Genomic DNA, 19,375 nt, shown 5'->3' with positions numbered 1-19,375 from the left:
GGTCTGTGCTCCCTTTTCTGCCTACCATGCCTCTTCTAGAAGGGTCACCTCCAATGCCATGCTCTGCAACATGCCTTTGCTCCTAGCCCATGTAACTGCTCCCCCCCTACCCCCCGAGCTGCCAGGGAATACTTGTATCATAACGGGGCTGGTGGGGGTTCCATGGGCTCAAGAGGGAACTGCCCAGGTTTGACTCTCTGATCCTTCCCTTGCTAGCCAGGTGACTTTGGGCAAGCCCAAACCAACCCCGGCTGTGTCTTCTTGAGTTAAATGAGAAAAATATTTCTACCATTTATTATGTACATGCATCAGGCACCTTACAAATTAGCTCATTTATTTCTCCCCAAAGTTTGGGCAGATTTTGACCCCAGGCTATCTGACTCCCACCAATTTCTTTCTAATGGATTATCCTCTACCTTTTAAACTGAAATGATTCTTTTGTGATTCCTGCTGCCCCAGTCTTTGAGAAGGTTAAATAGACAAGTATGTAAACAGCTTTGAGACTCAGAAGAAGGGTTGGTCTCCTTGTTTCTCTGCCCAAGTCACATAGTCTCACTTGTTCTCCACCAGACTGGCTTGACAAGGTGCAGGCTCAGGAGGTCCTCAATATACATCGCAGATATACATCACACACTGAAGATATGTAATGTTTGCATCCACTAGTGACTGACTCCAAACAATGCTGACCTCAGTCTTTGTAAAAACACAGGCACAATTTTTTAAACTGTGAAAAACAACACATTGTTTAAAAGAAAACCACAGGCCCAAGATGGAGTCACTTGTGCTAGGCCAAGTCACCAAACCTGGACTTAATACTTACCCAAATTGCACTTTCAACCTCCCCCAGAAATGTAGGCTTAACCAGTCAGAAATTTTCCGGTCAGCCCCAGTAAGGTAATCTGTCACATGGGTCCCCGCCCCCACAACCTCCCAAACAGAGATGAGGTAATCTGCATGATAAGACCCTCTGTCCTCCCCCACCCCTCCCACCACCAAGGGAAAGTGACCTTTCCAGAAACAATTCCTTCTTTTCTTTTGCTAATAACTTCCTTGCCCCACCCTTCTGCCTATAAAAACCTTCTTTTTTGTACAACCCTTTGAAGCTCCCCTCTATTTGCTAGCTGGGGTGCTGCCTGATTCATGAATCACTTAATAAAGCCAATTAGATCTTCAAATATACTCAGCTGAATTTTGTTCTTTAACAACACATACCTAACAATTCATAAAAATAAGAATGCAAGCTTAAAGAATTATTATAAAGTAAAAACCCATGTAAATAGCCACCAGGTCAAGAAACAGCTTATCACCAGCACCCAGAAGCCCCCATCATGCCCTTTTCTAAACACAGCTCCCACTCTCTCTTGCCAGAGTTAACCACCACTCTTTCATAGCAATCGCTTCTTTACTTTTCTTAATAATCAACCGCCCAGTAGGCATCCCCAAACACTATAGTTACATCTTGCCTATTGTTGAACTTTATGTAAATGGGGTCAGACAATATGTATTCTTCTGTATCAGGCTTCTTTCACCCAACATTATGTTTTGAGAGCCACCCATGTTCTATGTGAAAGCAGCTTGTCCTTTTTCATTGCTGTATAGTATTCCATTGGAGGAAAAGCCATATATACCATTAAGCTGCTGTGGTTTATTTTAGATTTCCATTGTTTCATATATGTACATATATATGTGTGTGTTTATGTATATATTACATGTATATATGTGTTTATGTATATATTACAATTTATTTTTCACTTCTACTGCAGATAGATATGGGGATCCCTCCAGTTTGGGGCTATGATGAATAATGGTGCTTCAAAGACCCCTAGTGTATTGAGTCTAGTGGCCTTTTTCTCTAATCCATAGGTGTGTTCCATCTCTCCACTGTCCAGAAGTAATAAATTTTCCCTAAAACACACTACCCTACCCCTACCACTTTGCCTGCTGTTTAGCTTGGAAATGTTAACACATAACAGTACAAGCTGGAAACCAAAAGCTATTAAAGAAATGGGAGGTCAGAGACTTTCCGGAGGCCTCCCTTCCTTTCTGCTTTAGATGTGACTTCTGATAACAATAGCAACAACAACAACAAAATACTTAAAAGCATGAAAAGAATTCTTATTCATTTCCTCCAGGTCTTGAGGGGAAGTAGAGGAGAAAGTACTGATCTTATTGGTATTGCTAGTAAGGCTGGGCCTAGGTTCTTAAAGCTCTCAAGCAGAGAGATGATTCCACTTCTGCACAAGGACAGGGCAAGGGAGAAGTGGCTGAGCTTCCTGCTGTCTGGGCTTCTGCTCCCATGCAGGGCATGCTCTACAGCCAGTTTTCAGATAATTTTGGGGGAAGGACAGTGAGACCAGCAGCAAAGGGCTCCTTCAAGCTGTAGACCATGCGAGAGGCTAGGCTATCTGGGCCATCAGCTCACTCCATCAACCTGCTCAGAGAAAGTGGGCCTACGTGAACTAGAGGGAGGGTCTCCTTTCCTTCTTATGCCAAGAGGTGCCTGAATGAACTCCACCACAATGGAGAAGGTGTATCTGACCACATGGGCCTCTTACTGGGTAGATCAAATATGGAGGGTTTGGTATAGTTTCCAGAGGACAAGGCTTGAGTAGAGGAAGACTTTTTTACAGGCCACGAACGAGTCCATGAATCTCTCTCCCCAACTCACAGTTTCCTGAGTCATCAGACAGAGACACCATCCAGCTGCTGTGATTTATTCTGGATTTCCATTGTTTTAGTGTGTTGAACTTAAATTTTTTTGACAATACAATGCTGGCAGAAACATAATTGCTGCCATCTTTCTGAAGGACTATTTGATAATAAGAATCAGAAGCTGGAAAATGTGCTTTCCCTTTGACCTAGCAATTCTACTTCTAGGAAGACGTCCTAAGGGAATAATCAGAAATAGACACAAGAATAGGCATCCCAGTATTGTGTATAATATGGAAAAACTACAGACAACCCCACAGCCACAATAATGAACCAGTTAAATAAATCTCTTTTCATCCTTATAGAAATGTCATCAAAGAATGTTTAATAGCATGGGGTGATGTTAACTCATATGATAACATGATAGTTAAGTGTCCTCCCAAAGGGGAAAAAGACTGAAAAGATACACATCTTCATAGAAATATATCTATGGATTCATATGAAATTACAGAATCAGTATATGCTATATATATTTTTAAATCTTTATTTTTTTTACTATGAAAGTAATGCACAGTCATCAAAAAAATTTAAAGTGAAAGCACCACTCTCACATCATTAGTCAAGGTCACTCCTTGGAGGTAACCACTGTCAACAGTTCACATTGACAGTTTCAAATGTAAGTTCACAAAACAAACATCTCTTCATTCTCACAACAGTCCCTGCAGTAGTTTTATTTTCCTGATTTTTACAGCTGAAGAAACAGGCTCACAATGGTTAAATCTGGAACACCAACACTATTTTCTAAAATACAAAATGTACATCAACCTAGAGTCATATCTTTGGCTGGTCCTAGACCACTTTGTAGCATCAGTTCTGTGGCCTTTTGGAGATTTTTGAGGTGACGGCCTTCAACCCCCTCATGGTATAGGAGTTCCTTCTGCTCCACTCAGAGGTGGCCCTTCAGCCACTTCTTGCCCATACCCGGGGACAGGGCCCCTGCTTTCCAAGGGAGCCTCTTTCACTTCAGGGAGCTGAAACCTGCCCGCCGGCAACTTGAATTCTCTGGCCCTAGTTTCTCTTCTGAGTCCAGATCCAATTGGTGAGTCCTGGCAAACCTGGCAGGGTATTTACCCAGAGGGCTAGAGGCAACATTCCAAGAGGGGAAATACAATCATGATAAAGAACAAAGGAGCTAGGCCACAGTTTGGACTAAGGGTCAGGTTTGAGAGCCAGCTTCTAGGCCCCAAATAGAAAATGAGTCAAATGGACTGGGGACTGAAGAAATAAAAAACCAGTCTGGAAGTTGCCTGTATGTTAGGGCAGGCATGCTGCTATTGGACTGCTTCCAACAACTAGCCCTGCGCAGAGTTGGGCTAGACACTGGAACAGTGCAGAAATCCACTCACTCTTCATATAACAGCACTCCAAAAATTTGCACACCTGCCATCATGGTTCACCTTAATCTTCTCTTCTAAACACCCCTGTAAGGTTCTGATGTCCTTTCCCATCCAGTTAATATTTATGGAGATGTGGTACATTGAATCTTTTCGTTGTTAATTTGGTTTTAATTAGCCATGTTCACTGATCGATGGAAGAACGTCCTATCCTACACTTTGCTCACTGGGAGTGGGACACAAGGGACTACACTAATAAGGGATGCATGAATAAGGGATGGTGGGTACATGAGCATTTGCTGTGTTACTCTTTCTATCTCTGCGTTGTATTAAATATCTCACTAAGAATATCCCAAGTCTCCTTAGAGGATGTGGGAGCACAGCTGCTTCCACTCATGCACAAACTACCATGCTAGCTAAATGGCAGCCTGGTAAGCTTCCACCTTCCCTGGAGCTACAGAGGAATCCACTTCACACTCTAAAGGCTGGATGACTTCCACTACTAAGGAAAGCAAACCTCTTTAATGGAACAGCCAATTGATCTTTAGGTCTTGTTCTTCCCTTGGGCTTCCTCCCAATTTAGTGGAATTATGAAGAAGTTTGTTGACTATACCAAGCCATAGAGTGAAATACTTGATACTGAGCCCCAACTGGTCCTTTCTACAAACACACACATACACACACACACACACACACACACACACACACCTGCCTGATGGGCAGTATCCAAATAAGATTGAATATGGTGACTTGATCATTTTGACAAGACTAGTAGAAAATTCCAAGTTACATTCCTTTTATAAATAAGAAAATAGAGAATATGAAATCTAGTGATATTCAGATTAAATATTCTAGTTCCTACATTTCTGATTTAAAGCAAACTCCCTACGGGCACCTGGCTGGCTTAGTTCATGGAGCATGTGACTCTTGATTTCCAGGTTGTGGGTTTGAGCTCCACGTTGGGTATAGGGTTTATTTAAAAAAAATTTTTTTTTCATTGGAAAAAAAAAGCAAACCATCCTAAAATGGAAAATGGTCATCAACCTAGCTATTTGGGGTCTTGAAGACCAAAAATCCCTTAAGGAGTTACTTGATTGAAGCCACCCTTTTCATCTTTATATTCAAGATATAGGCTAGTAAAAAAAAAAAGATATATGGTAGTAAAATAAAACTATTGCATTTATAAAAACATATAACTTTCAAATAATTTATTCATTCACTTATTCACTCATTTGGTTCTGAATGATAAGGATCCAGCCATGCACAGATCTGGGAAAGAACATTCCAGAGAGAGGAAACAGCAAGGCCAAAGGCTCTAAGTGCAATTGAGTTTGGGAGTTCCTAAGAAAGCAAGAGACCAGTAGCTAGAGTATAGTAAGGTGACAAGAAGAGAGGTAAGGGATGAAGCCATAGGAGTGGGCAACTTAATACAGGTCACGGGAGAAGTCCAGGCTGGAGATAGAAATTTGGAAGTCAGCACCAGTAGATGGTATTTAAAGCCTTGAGAGTGGAAGTGAACACCTAGTGAGTATGTTCAGAGTACTGGGATATGTCAGCTGTTAGAGATTCACAATGACGAGGCTTGAGGAGGAAAGGCCCGCAAATTAGAAGGAGAACTGAGTCAAACAAAGGAAGTGCTGGAAAAAGGAGAGAGGGATCCTGTGTGTCACGCTGCTGCAAAAGTCTGGTAAGAATGAGGACTGAGAAATGCCCAGTGGATCTGGAAACATAAAGGCCCTGGGGACATTGGCAGGCACTATTTCTAAAGAGTAGAGGAGATAAAAGCTTGGCTGGGGTGGACTCAAAAAAGGAGGAGAGGAAGTAAAGACAAAACACAGATAATTCAAGAAGTTCTGGGGCACCTGGGTGGCTCAGTCGGTTAAGCGACTGCCTTCGGCTCAGGTCATGATCCTGAAGTCCCGGGATCGAGTTCCGCATCGGGCTCCCTGCTCAGCGGGGAGTCTGCTTCTCCCTCTGACCCTCTTCCCTCTCGTGCTCTCTGTCTCTCATTCTCTGTTTCTCAATAAATAAATAAAATCTTAAAAAAAAATTCAAGAAGTTCTGCTATAAATGGGGAACAAAGAGATGGGACTGGGGTCAAGGAAAAAAATTTTTTTAAGATGAGAGGCATGGCAGCATGCTTGCATATTGGTGGAAACAATGCACAAGAGGGAAAAGCTGATGACGGTGCATATACCCGAGAGAAACAGGGGCTTACAACTACCGAAAGACACAAAATGTTCACAGCCACTTTATTCACAATAGCCAAACACTAGAAACACCCCACATATCGACCAATAGTTTTCTGGCTATCAGTTGTTGTATAACACACAATTCCAAAACTTAAAGGCTTAAACTGAGAAGGTATCGGTATGATTATATCTTATGGTTTGTGGGTCAGGAAATCAGACTGTGCACAGCAGGGACAGCTCATCATTGCTCTATGGTCTCTGGGGAACTCACTGGGATGACTTGAATGTGTAGGGGCTGGCAGAGCATTTCTCTTTTTCTAACCCCAGCCTCCTCACATGGCTAGCTGGGGCTTCCTTGCAGTATGGCACCTTCTGAATAATTTTCTTACATGGTGGTTCCAGGCTCCAAGAGGAAGCAGAAACCACCCAACCTTCTAAAACCTAGGCCTGGAATTAGCATAGGCTCATCTCCATCAGGTTCTACTGGTCAGGGCAGACATAGGCCAGCCCCATCAAGGAGACACAGAACTTACCCTCAGTGGGAGAAATATCAAAGAAGTTGCAGCCATCTTAAATCTGCCATAATCAGTAAAATAGGTAAATAAATTGTTGTATACTCATACAATGAAGACTGCACAGCAATAAATGAGAATGAACTACTGCTACTATAGGGAGTGAATCTCACAGACATACTGCTAAATGAAATGTCAGACACAAAAGAATACATTCTGTCATGTTTCATCTATATGAAGTTTTCTTTGCATCCCTGATATAGAGTGGTAATGGTGGGTAGAAGTTGGAATGGTGGGTACCCTTGAGGAGGTACTTCCTTGGATAAGGCCTGGTGGAGATGTCAAGAGTGCTGGAAATGTTCTGGTTGTAGTAACACAGGTATATACATACGCAAAAATTTGCCAAACAATGCAATTAAGATCAGTGTTCTTTGCTGTATTATTAAGTAGACATACTTTTTTTTTTTTTTTAAACAACTCTAAAAGGAGAACAAAATAGTGCAGGATAGGGGAGACCATTGCTGGAAGATTGTATCAGAAGTAAGAGGGGATGGGATCCCAGTGCATAGGGTGGTTGGTGTGGTAGAAGTGCATGGAACTGCTCTTTTGATTGCTGCTATTTTCTCACTGGAAACAGGAAGTGGGTCAGAAGCTGACAAAGCGAAGAGGCAGGAAAAGTGGAGGGCTAAAGAGAAGAAAAATTGGGAAAGAGCAGTCTAAGAATGAAATGTTGGGGGACTCCCAGCGTTACTAAACACCCAATTGATGTATTTGGTCACGAATTTAAAGGGAGGCAAGGGGGATGGGTGAAATAAGTGAAGGGGATTAAGAGTACACTTATTGTGATGAGCACTGAGTCATGTATAGAATTGTTGAATCATTATATTGTACACAGGAAACTAGTATAACACTGTTAATTATATTTCAATTAAAAATATTTTTAAAATAGGGGTGACTGGGTGGCTCAGTTGGCGAAGCATCTGACTCTTGGTTTCAGCTCAGGTCATGATCTCGGGGTCGTGGGATCAAGCCCCGCATCGGACGCTGCACTGGGCGTGGAGCCTGCTTGGGATTCTCTCTCTCCCCCTCTCTCTCTGCCCCCCCCCTCATGCTCTCTTCCTCTCTTTCTCTAAAATACATTTTTTTTAATAAAAATAAATAAGTGTGGCAAGTCAGCATGGTTCTGTGTGTCCACATTCACTAAATGCAGGCAAGGAGGTGGATTCCATCCCAGCAGGGGTTTTGCTGGGAAAGTACAGTGGAAGGAAGCAGGGACAAGGGAGGTGAGCATACATGCAAGGGAGTAAAAATCAGAGGATTAGAGTCCATGGGTTAGGAGGAAAGTGAGGCTGACAAATTGGTAGAGTTTCAGTATTAGAGGAAAGTAGCTGAAAATTTAGCAAACAAGGAGAGGAGGAAAATTGAAATGGAGGTTATGGAGGAGCCAGAACTATTGGTAATAATAATGACTAAACAGGGTGGGTGACTGAGGTTGGCATATTGGTCAGACTAGCTGCTGTAACAAAAACAACCCCTAAATCTTAGTGGCTCAGCACATAAGGTTTACTGCTTGCTCTCACCCACAATCTCATGTTTGTTGGTGGGGTGGGGGTGAGAGGTGGCTCCCTGTAGTCGCTTTCCATGGTGGCTCAAACTCTCGGGCCACACTTTCCAATACTGAGCATTTGAAATGTGACTTGTGCAACTAAGAAACTAAATTTAAGATATTATTGATGCTTAATTAATTTAAAATTGTGAAAGAATGCTTGGAACAATTTCAGTATGTGCATCTACTTTATGAAATTACAGTAGTACCCCTTATCTGTGGGGGGTGCATTCCAAGATCCCCAGTAGATGCCTGAAACTGCAGTTAGTGTCAAACCCTATATATACTGTGATTTGTCTTCTACATACATACCTATGATAAAGCTTAATTTATAAATTAGGCACAGTAAGAGATTAAAAACAAGAACTAAAATAACATAATAAGAATTATAACAATGTACTGTAATAAGAGTTATGTGAATATAGTCTCTCTCTCCCAGAATGTCTTATTGTATTTGCCCTTCTTATGTTGAAATGAGATGTTAAAATGCCTATCTGATGAGATGAAGCGAGGCAAATGATGTAGGCATTGTGGTGTAGCATAGTCTACTACTGACCTAATGATTCCTCAGAAGGAGGATCATCTGCTTCTTGGCCTGATTGACCTTGGGTACCTGAAACCATGGAAGGCAAAATCGCCAATAAGGGGGGAAAACTATTTTACATAGAGATCAAGTATTTTTGACAAAAACTTAGCATCCGAATTGATATGTGCTAAAGTATAAATTACACATTAGATTTCAGGGCCTTAGTATAAAGAAAGACTATAAAATACAGCTGACCCTTGAGCAATGCCAGTTTGAACTGTGTGGATTCACTCATACATGAATTTTTCACAGTATAGTACTGCAAATGTAGTTTCTCTTCCTTACGACTTTTCTTCATAACATTCTTACACTAGCTTACTTTATTGAAAGAATATATAATACATATAACTACAAAATCAGTAAGGCTTCTAGTCAACAGTAGGCTATTAGTAGTTAAGTTTTGGGGGAGTCAAAAGTTATGCATGGGGGCGCCTGGGTGGCTCAGTCGTTAAGCGTCTGCCTTCGGCTCAGGTCATGGTCCCAGGGTCCTGGGATCGAGCCCCGCGTCGGGCTCCCCGCTCTGCGGGAAGCCTGCTTCTCCCTCTCCCACTCCCCCTGCTTGTGTTCCCTCTCTCGCTGTGTCTCTCTCTGTCAAATAAATAAGTAAAATCTTTGAAAAAAAAAAAAAGTTATGCATGGATTTTCAGCTGGGTGGGGGGTCAACACCCCTAACTTCTGTGTTGCACCTCATTATAATTTTTATATTATTCCATGTTGAAATGATAATATTTTTGATACATTGGGTTAAATAAAATGTATTATTAAAATGAACTTCATGGGTTTCTTACTACATTTTTTCCAGCAGCTACCAAAAAGTTTAAAATTACGTATGTGTGGGGCGCCTGGGTGGCTCAGTCGTTAAGCGTCTGCCTTGGGCTCAGGTCATGATCCCAGGGTCCTGGGATCGAGCCCCGCCATCGGGCTCCCTGCTCTGCGGGAAGCCTGCTTCTCCCTCTCCCACTCCCACTGCTTGTGTTCCCTCTCTCGCTGTGTCTCTCTCTGTCAAATAAAATCTTAAAAAAAAATAAAATTACGTATGTGGCCCACATTACATTTCTGCTGGATGCTGCTGTTCTAAGGACCTCGGAATTCTCCATTGGATCCTCTCCATCTGGCCGGCAGATAATGAGAGGGAGAAAGTAGAGGGCTACAGGGGCGGTTTCCCTATGGCTTTCTGCCGAGCTCAGTGATGATACCACACTGAACCATGAAGGAAGAGAGCGCACGTAGTCTGCTCAGGAGGGAGAGGAAGCAGATTTGGGGAGCAGCGAGCTGGCCTCTGGCACAGGTGGAAGGACAAGTTCGCTGCAGAGAGGCTGCTGAGGTGCTGACAGGCTATTGGCAAAGTTGTCTCCATGGGTTTTGAGACTCCCATGAATTTGGAAAAGAGTGAGTGGGAACAAAAATCTTCAAGACCCCCACGACTACAGTTGAGTCAACAAAGGGGAATCCTTAATAGACTCTGATAACATGTGCATCAAAGCTCAGAGCTTTTAAGGAAAGAGGAACACTGATCTTGAAGAAGTAATTGGGAGACGTGAGAACACCTCTCCAACCCTCAGGCCCAGGGTCCCAGGGTATGCAGGGAAAAGAAGAAGCCCCTCCAGAAATGGATCTGGCAAAGTAGTCTCTTTACCAGGGAGTAGCATTCAGTGTGTGACCTTAAGCAAGTTATTTAACCATTCTGTTTGAGGCTTCCTTATCTTAAAATAGGGATGATAATAATACTTATCTTGGGATGCCTGGGTAGTTCAGTTGGTTGAGTGGCTGACTTTTGGTTTTGCTCAGGTCGTGATCTCAGGGTCATGGGATCAAGCCCTGCATTGGGCTCTGCACTCAGTGGGGAATCTGCTTGAGACTCTACCTCTTCCTCTGCCCCTCCCCCACTCACGTGCATGTGTGCTCTCTAAAATAAAATTTTAATAATAATAATAATACTTCTCGGGGCGCCTGGGTGGCTCAGATGGTTAAGCGTCTGCCTTCGGCTCAGGTCATGATCCCAGGGTCCTGGGATCGAGTCCCGCATCGGGCTCCCTGCTAGGCGGAGAGCCTGCTTCTCCCTCTGCCTCTGCCACTCTCTCTCTCTCTCTCTCTGACTCTCATGAATAAATAAATAAAACATTTAAAAAATAATAGTAATAATACTTCTCTTACAGGGTTGTTGTGTTAAATACTGATACCTGTATTTAGCCTGTAGAAATGACTATATAAAATAATTTCTGAACATTGTACTTAAAGCACACTGGTTTCTCCTTTCTTTATATCTTCTTCCTTTGTGTATTTACTTTCCGTTGTGTGAGCATCCATCTGGCCATGCCCTCAGATAAATGAAAGCGATCTGCTAGTTCTGCCCTTGTTCTAGGACATGATTCACTAGCAAAAATCACCAGTTTCATGTAAATTTATGTTGCCATTCAGAAGAAAGAGTTGGCTTTGATGTGAGGTGAAATGGATTTGATTTTAGACTCTTGTTTGGGAAAGGAGCACACATTTTTTTCTATAAATAGAATGAAAATCTCATTTTTCGAAAGGAAAAAGCTTTGTGTGTGAAGAGGGAAGTCCTGAGAGGAGGGTGTGGCTCCTTTCAAATCACAGTAGATGAAATAGCTCAGAGACGTTTTTCTTATTGCCTAATATGGACTTGTATATAAATGGCAAAAGGAGGAGAGATGCTGAGCAGTCCTTCCAATGTTCCATTTTTGCCACACCATTTCCAGAGCAGTGCCCAGAGAGTCAAAGGCTTCCATTAATGTTGTCCCAAATAAGATACTTCAGCAGGACATCCTGGGTATAAGAATTAAATTAGTGCTCTGGATTATTCTTTGCTTTCCAGAGGGAACATCCTACAAATCACTCTTCAAATCTCACACCAGAAACTAAAGAGCTCGTAAGACCTTCCTCTGAACTGTGATTGTGCTGGGGGACAGGTGCTGGTCAGAGCCTCAGGCTAGGAAAGGAGGTAAGCGATTCTTCTGTTCCCCATGGCTAGATGAGAACGGTGAAGCCCATCCTCCGTGTTAGAAAGTTTCATCTTGTGCATAATTTAAAAAAAAACTCTTATCAGTGACTTGGCCTAGGAGAGGGGGAATGTGACCCTTTGCGATGGTTTTGCGAGTTTCTGTCCACCAAGTCTGACATGCAGGGCACTCTGCTGAGCACTGAGTGGGTCTGGGGGCCTACCCCATCCAACCTCACCCCTGGAGCAGGTCCCGATATTTAACATCAGAACTGGATCCAAAAGCTTGAGGCACTTCCAGGATGCAAAACATGAATTTTTCGGAAGTTTCCTCCCCTTGGTGTTTAATACCACTGGCATATAAGTTCTCATGAAATCCTGTAAGGAAGGTGTTGCTGTCCTTGTTTTACACATGAGGGAGAGGATTCTTGGAGCGGTTATGTCTTTTCTAAGGTCCTATGGTGATAAGAAGGGAGCAGAGGTTGGGTCAAACGGGCCCTCTGAGGTCAAGTGCGGGGCTCTCACGCAATGCCCACCCTTGTGATTAAAAACTAAACTGAGCCAAAATGAGATTAAGTACTGCTTCCTCATCTAGCTGATTTTATCACAGAATCACCATGACCAGTGATTCCGAGTACATGGCACCCACTTTCCTAGGTGGCGGTCACAGCCACCAGTGGTCCTTAGGCCCTCCCAGAGGTATTCCCAGTGTGTGAACTCTTAGGCAATATGGGTCAAAAGCAAATGGAAGGTAACTGCACATTCTGCTCTGCCTGCACCTTACTTTTTACTAAGTAAAAAACTTAGTATTTTCCCAATGGTTCCTCTATATTAGTGATTAGTAACTTATAAAGTGTGTGTATGTGGTGGGGGATTACTGAGCCTGATCATCAATCACTTAAATTCAAAAACCTGGCCATCAATTCCTTCCCCTCATGCTGTAAACCTCCCAAGAGATCCCAAGACTTACAAAATCCCCTCTAAATTTGTAGCCAGGAACCCAAGGGCCTGCATAACCTGGCCCTCACTCACCATTCCAAGTTTATTTCCCTGGAATCTTATGTAAAACTGTTTGCCCTCTCTAGCTGGTGCTCCCTGCCCTCCCAACCCACAGCTTCATACAGTTAAACGACTTCCCAGGCATCAGGGCCTCATTCCAACCTCATCTCTTTAGAGGAAACTCCCCTGACCTCTACAGCTAGAGGTCCTTCTCCTGAAATTCAGTAGTAATGATGGTTCGACAGCTAACCATCATCTTATCAATAAATATTTGTTAACTGAATGAGTATTCCCAAATGAATTGTAAATCTCCAGAAGGATGTAACCAGTTCTTCAGATCACCAACACAATGTGTCAGATTGAAGGGGATATGATTGATTGATTGATTGATTGATTGGCTGATTTTGCTTCCAGTGTTTGCTGTTTGCATTCCAGAAAGTAATCTATTACCCGGGCTCAGGAGCAAGAGCTGGTGAAAACAGTTTGGCCATTTTGGTTTATCTGATAAACAATGGTGATTCTTTCTGAGAGCTAATGGTGCTAACGGTACCTGGGGCCCTCCATTCTTTGGGTGGTTATACAAAGGGACAAATCAGATCCCTCTTGTTCACAGAGATGCACTGGGCACCTCTCTGAGGAGAATGGAGACCTGTGGCTGTTGTCTCGCTATCTGTCCATGTTTCCCCCTTTCTATCTATCTATTTATTTATTTATTATTTATTATATATCGTATATGGCATTCTAGCCAAAAATGTTTAACTTGAATCTAACCAAAGGTTTATATCTAACTTATTTACATGAATTATAGGGGATAGAGGAATAAGCTGAACAACAATATGGGGAAGCAAACAAGCTAAAAAGGTGGTACGTTCTTTAGGAAAACTGGCCTGGGCTCTTCAACAAATCAATGTAATAAGAAAAGCAACTGTTCTAGGTTAAAAGGTAGATTAAAAACATAACAATTAAATAGAGCATATGGTTCTGGATTGGTTTGTGGTTTGTACAAACCAGATAGAAAGGACATTTTGGGGCCGAATGAGGAAGTTTGAATGTGTATTAAGTATCAGATGATATTAAGAAATCATCATTAATTTTTTTAGATATAAAAATTTAATTTTTGGCTCTACAGGGAGATGCTCTTATTCTTTAGACATGCATAGTGAAGTATTTAAGGCTGTTTCAAGAGTTTAGAACAACAAAGATTTATTTCTCACTAACACTACATCACTGTCCCAAGTCAGCTGCCACTTTCCATGTCATCTTCAGTCTGGTGTGCAGGCTGAAAGAGCAGACCTGTCTTAGCACATTGTTCCAGAAGTAAAATTAAGATGATGGGGCGCCTGGGTGGCTCAGTCGTTAAGCGTCTGCCTTCAGCTCAGGTCATGATCCCAGGGTCCTGGGATCAAGTCCCACATCGGGCTCCCTGCTTGGCGGGAAGCCTGCTTCTCCCTCTCTCACTCCCCCTGCTTGTGTTCCTGCTCTCGCTATCTCTCTCTCTGTCAAATAAATAAATAAAATCTTTAATAAGTAAATAAATAAATTAATTAATTAATTAAATTAAGATGATGAATCAGATCATGACTCAAAATGTCGGTTTCACTTCCACTCATATTTATCAGCTAACGCAAGTCAAGTGGCTGAGTCTAGTATCAATGGGGTAAGGTATAATTCTCCCACAGGGTGGGGCAGTAGAATTATTAAGAAACCAATGACAGTGAGAACAAAGTATCTAAAACTCTAAGTCATAACAAAATTGTTACTCAGGGAACAAATTGTAATGTTAAATCCAGATGTTAGAAAGCAAGAGAGACTGAAAATAAATGAACTTAACTTTCAACTGTAGAAACTAGAAAAGAAATAACATATAAACCAAGGAAGGGAGAAGGAAGGAATTAATAAAGATAAGATAGATAACATGAAATAGAAAACCAAAAACAATAGACTTAAATTCTATGCTTTGACAAGATCAAAACAAAGAAAGCCTTTGGCAAGCCTTATCTAGTAAAGAAAGAAAGAAAAAAGACACAATAACATTAGAAATGAAAACAGGATGCTAGAGATTTAAAAAAAATTTTTGAGACCAAAAAAATTTTACATGCTATCTACAACTTATTCCAATGACTTTTAAAAATCCAGACCATGAAGAGTGACTTTCTAGAAAAATGTAAATTCCAAAAACAACTCAAGGAATGAATTTACCAATAATAGCATAAAAAATAGGTAGTCAAAGATCTACCTTCAAAAAAAAGAAGTCCACACAGCCCATTAGGGGGAATACTACCAAGACTTTAAGGGGAAGATAAACTCCATAGAATATGAAATGTCTCATGGCTTAGTAAAGGTAGAAGGCTTACCAAGAGCAGATTAACACTTTTTAGCTAAAGATACCATATGACAAAGTTCTGGGCAATGAGATGGCAGAAGAGGGAGAGAGTGGTGCTTTTGGGAAAGGTTTTCTTCTCCAGCAAAAAGAAAGGGATGTCTGTGAGGAGACCCTGGTCCTTCCTCCCTGCTTAGGGACAGGTCCCTGTGGATCTGCTGGGACCCTGAGGGAACACATGGCTGACCCACTGAGAAGGAGATGGGACGTCTCGGATTCTCTACGATGTTGTGGAGTGTTGAACCAACTCTGGCACCTCCTACATGAGAAAAACACATTCTTGTTGTATAAACCACTTTTTAAAAAATTGGTTTTTGTTACGGGCAGCTGAAAACACCCTAATTAAAATATGTGGGCCCTATCAAACTTTAATAGCATAAATACCATAAGTGCTATCAATGGTTTCAGAGCCCAGAAAAAGTGCGAGAGCTTTACAGCTTACAGCTTTGCATGTATTGGTCATATATGATGCTCATACAACAACTAAATATTTTCATATACCATTTCTAAAGTGAACTTTTTTCTTTTAAATCCTATGCTGCCATTGGTTTATTGGGACTTTTCAATGATAAAATAGAGACAGAAACCCCTGTCTTTAAGAAAAGATGCTCCAAACAAATTCTTACCTGTGAAGTTGAAGTACATTTTTTTCTGCCAAGATAGCTTAGAGACAAAACAGAATATATCAATTTCTATATCAGTTACCCGCCCCCCGTTTTAAACAGCAAGATGATTATGGCAATTGTTATGACTATGATTCTTAATTCTTAAGGTTTTGATTTCTTGTAAAAACTAAAATGGGATTCTTGACCAAATGGCTATTACAGTAGGTTCATATTTTATTGAAATGTTCATCTGTATCTTTTCTGATCTTTCAGCTTCTTCCTGCTTATATTATGAGGTATTAGGTGATTTCTCAGTTTATGTGGCCCATCTTGTCTGTGTTCCTGTCAGCTGATATAATTCAATGTAAGCAAGTTAATGAGTTGTTTTCAGTGAGACTCAGGGCATTCAGTAAGTTTAATAGCTGAAGTGTGAAATTTTCTGCTTGTTAAAAATAAAAAAAAAATTAAAGCTAAGTGATATATATGCCTCAAATGAAAATGCTAACACTCTCATACCTGTGTTAGGTAAGTGACTGCATGCCAAGGAGAGTGATATGTATGCAGATGACTCAAGCAGAGTTTAGGACTCAGGGTCAGACAAATTCATGGAGGAAATAGAGGGCAATGATCTTACTAAGGAACTGGGAGGGAAATGCAATTACTAAGGACTCAGGAACAGGGCAAGGGTCAGCCATGAAGAAGAAAGTAGGCAGATAACTTGGTTACTATAAACCCGGAAACCAAGGTCAAAGCAGTGGCAGCAAAGAGCAAGACCAACTGTATCCTGAGCCAGTGAGTTTACTACCAGGGCTCTGGAGACCTCCTGCCCATAAGAGGCAGAGTTGGAGGCAAGACTGAGTCTGGGGGTGGGAGGTACAGGTAGTCAGGAACCAAGCAAAAGCTCTAAGCCAAGTTCATTACACCAGACAAATGAACTACTTCTTCAGAATCTCAAGTGCAGTCAGAAACGGCTGACAAACTACTGCTATAAGAAGAAGACCCATTTATCTCCTGGGTCTAAAAGGAGCTGAATCTGGAAGAAATTATGAAGACAACAAGTCTTGTGTTTAGTGCATGTAAACCCCCTTCCAACCCCCAAGTTAACTCCAGTAATCGAAACACATTCATTTTAGAAGGCTGGCTCATCTGAGAAGTCCAAAGTGCTTGAAAGACATCACCTAATTAAGACCCTCTTACAAAGACTGGCAGATAAATACCTTGTCTTAACTTCCAGTGGAACTACTTGAGGATCAGTTCTATTTGTAAATCTGGGGAACACAAAAGGAAGTTAATCTCTGCTAGTATTAGCCTGTTTGAGAGAATCCATCCCTAAAGGCCACAGGTAGCAAGTAGCAATGTCAGCTCAAAAGCCATGCTCTTGGGAATGTCCTGCAAAAGAAGAGCATGGAGACGAGATGGGGACTAAAGCTTGGATTTCACTCTCCTCCTGGCCAATGTGTGTCTGTCTTAGAGATAAGAGCCCACCTTTCTATTGCACTGCCGTTGTCTCCCTCAACAACACCTAAAGGACTTCCACTAAAATATTTACTGTGGGCATGAAGTCAAGCCTTGGTAAAAATTAAGGAACATCTTTTTTCCTACCATTTTGCCAACTTGGGTCAAAGACCTGCGGCTGCCTTTCTCTACTGTTCCATTTGTCTTTTCTTTTCCATTTCCTCTCCCACCTTCCAAGTTTACGTTCGGTGTGCCTGCCGTCAAGCAAGGGCACTTGAACAAGTCCCATAGTTTACACTAGTAGGATCAGAGCGTCCCTGTTAAACACCAAAGCATTTATTCCCCCCAAGAAAAGGAAATAGAAAGGATCCTCAAGGTCCACAGATATAGTGAAATTAAAAAAAAAAAAAAAGCAGCAGCTGTGCTTAACATATGGTACAATCGCCAGGGCCTCCCCCTCTTCATGATATCCTAGATGTGTAGCAACTTCATTTGGTTATTTCAGAATGTTTTGTAAACAAGGCAGGCACAATCAAAGAATGGTTAACAACATTTCAGTTGTATTTGTCTCTCATTTTCTGCATGTGTTTTCCCAAAGGTTTCTTTCTCAAAGGGAGTCTGGAGAGGGCCCTTAATCATCTGTTATCTCTCTTGCTGCTTCCTGCTCAGTCAGTGGGAACATTGAAATATATGAACACTCCCTGTCCTTTGTGATTTTGTATAACCCACGTGCTCAGGAGAGTAAGTTTCTGATCTAACTCCACCCAGGACTTGGGTGGCATTTGGGAACCCAAGCCCTACCACTATATGCTGTAACTACCTCTCTCCTCAACTTAGGTAAAAGATGATCTCTCCTAAGAAGTAGAATGTGCTTATCTTTCTTTGGCCATTCAGAAAAGCAAGACTCTGTTTCAAATGTCACTATCAAAACATAATGGCATTGTAAATCTTATTATGTAGAAGTGGATCACCTATATATCTTTGTGATCATATTAGCCCAGGGGTTCTGAACCCGGGCCTGTGAATGGGCTTTAAGGAGTCTATTAACCTCCAAATTGTGAATGGTACAGCTGGAAGATGTGCCCGGATAGGGTGTGCCGAAGGTGAGATACTGTTTCTCTTCCTTTCCCAGAAAGCTGAAAATGTAAGGAATGATTCCTAAAAATACGGATGTTGTGGGAAACCAGTTTTCCTAATCTCTCTCATAATTCTGCCCCCACTCTGAGGTCCATATCTTAGACTTTGCTCTTGCTCTTAAGGGGGAACCTGAAATGGAGTGGGAAAGAATGGAGTCAAGATCTCACATACAGTGAGCCCTGAAAAAAATGTTAGTTGAATGAATCAATGAATGCAAGAATGACTTCAGGTTGAGATGCTAGTTTTGGAAGGCATTTAAATAGAAGGTTGTAAGATTTATCTCCCCTTCCCTCTCCCTAAGACTACTTTAAATTTCTGAATCATGTGTTTGAGAGGAATTGACCCCACGCCCAGGTCAAAAGTGAAACCTCCTGAGCTTGACCGTATCAGCATATCCCATCTCTCTGGCCTTCAGAATTGGTTTAGGACACATACAGTCACAAGTCAGGGCAGTAGAGGTCCAATGAGACTACATTTGGGAGTTTTATTTAAGCTATTGAGGATGCTGACGCTGCTGGATCTGAACCTAGAGGTATGTAGGCCCAGAAGCTTTGGAAACTAACCCTAAGATCATGGAACCAATAAGTGGAAAGCAAGAAACCAGGATCTGTTTACTTCATTTGGGCCCTGGGTCAAACCTTCCCCAAAGTTAGTAAACCTCTGGACTTTAAGCTATGTTCACCTGTAAATTCTCCTTATAGTTTAGGTCAATCTGAGTTTGCTTTCTCTGCCTTGATATGGAAAGATCATTAACTAACATAAACTTATGTGCTTTGCAGGAAGTTGAAACACAATATGCATTTAGGGGGATTTCCTAACTCCCAAACCATCGTTTAACCAAAAGACCACTTTCCTCATAATATTGCCAGTAAAGCAGTTAGTTATATACTTGTACACAAAGCAT

Source organism: Eumetopias jubatus, unplaced genomic scaffold, assembly GCF_037043125.1.
Source record: "Eumetopias jubatus isolate StellerSeaLion01/CBP00866 unplaced genomic scaffold, mEumJub1_p1.0 scaffold_1, whole genome shotgun sequence".
Lineage (NCBI taxonomy): Eukaryota > Metazoa > Chordata > Mammalia > Carnivora > Otariidae > Eumetopias > Eumetopias jubatus.
This window is presented reverse-complemented; position numbering follows the sequence as displayed.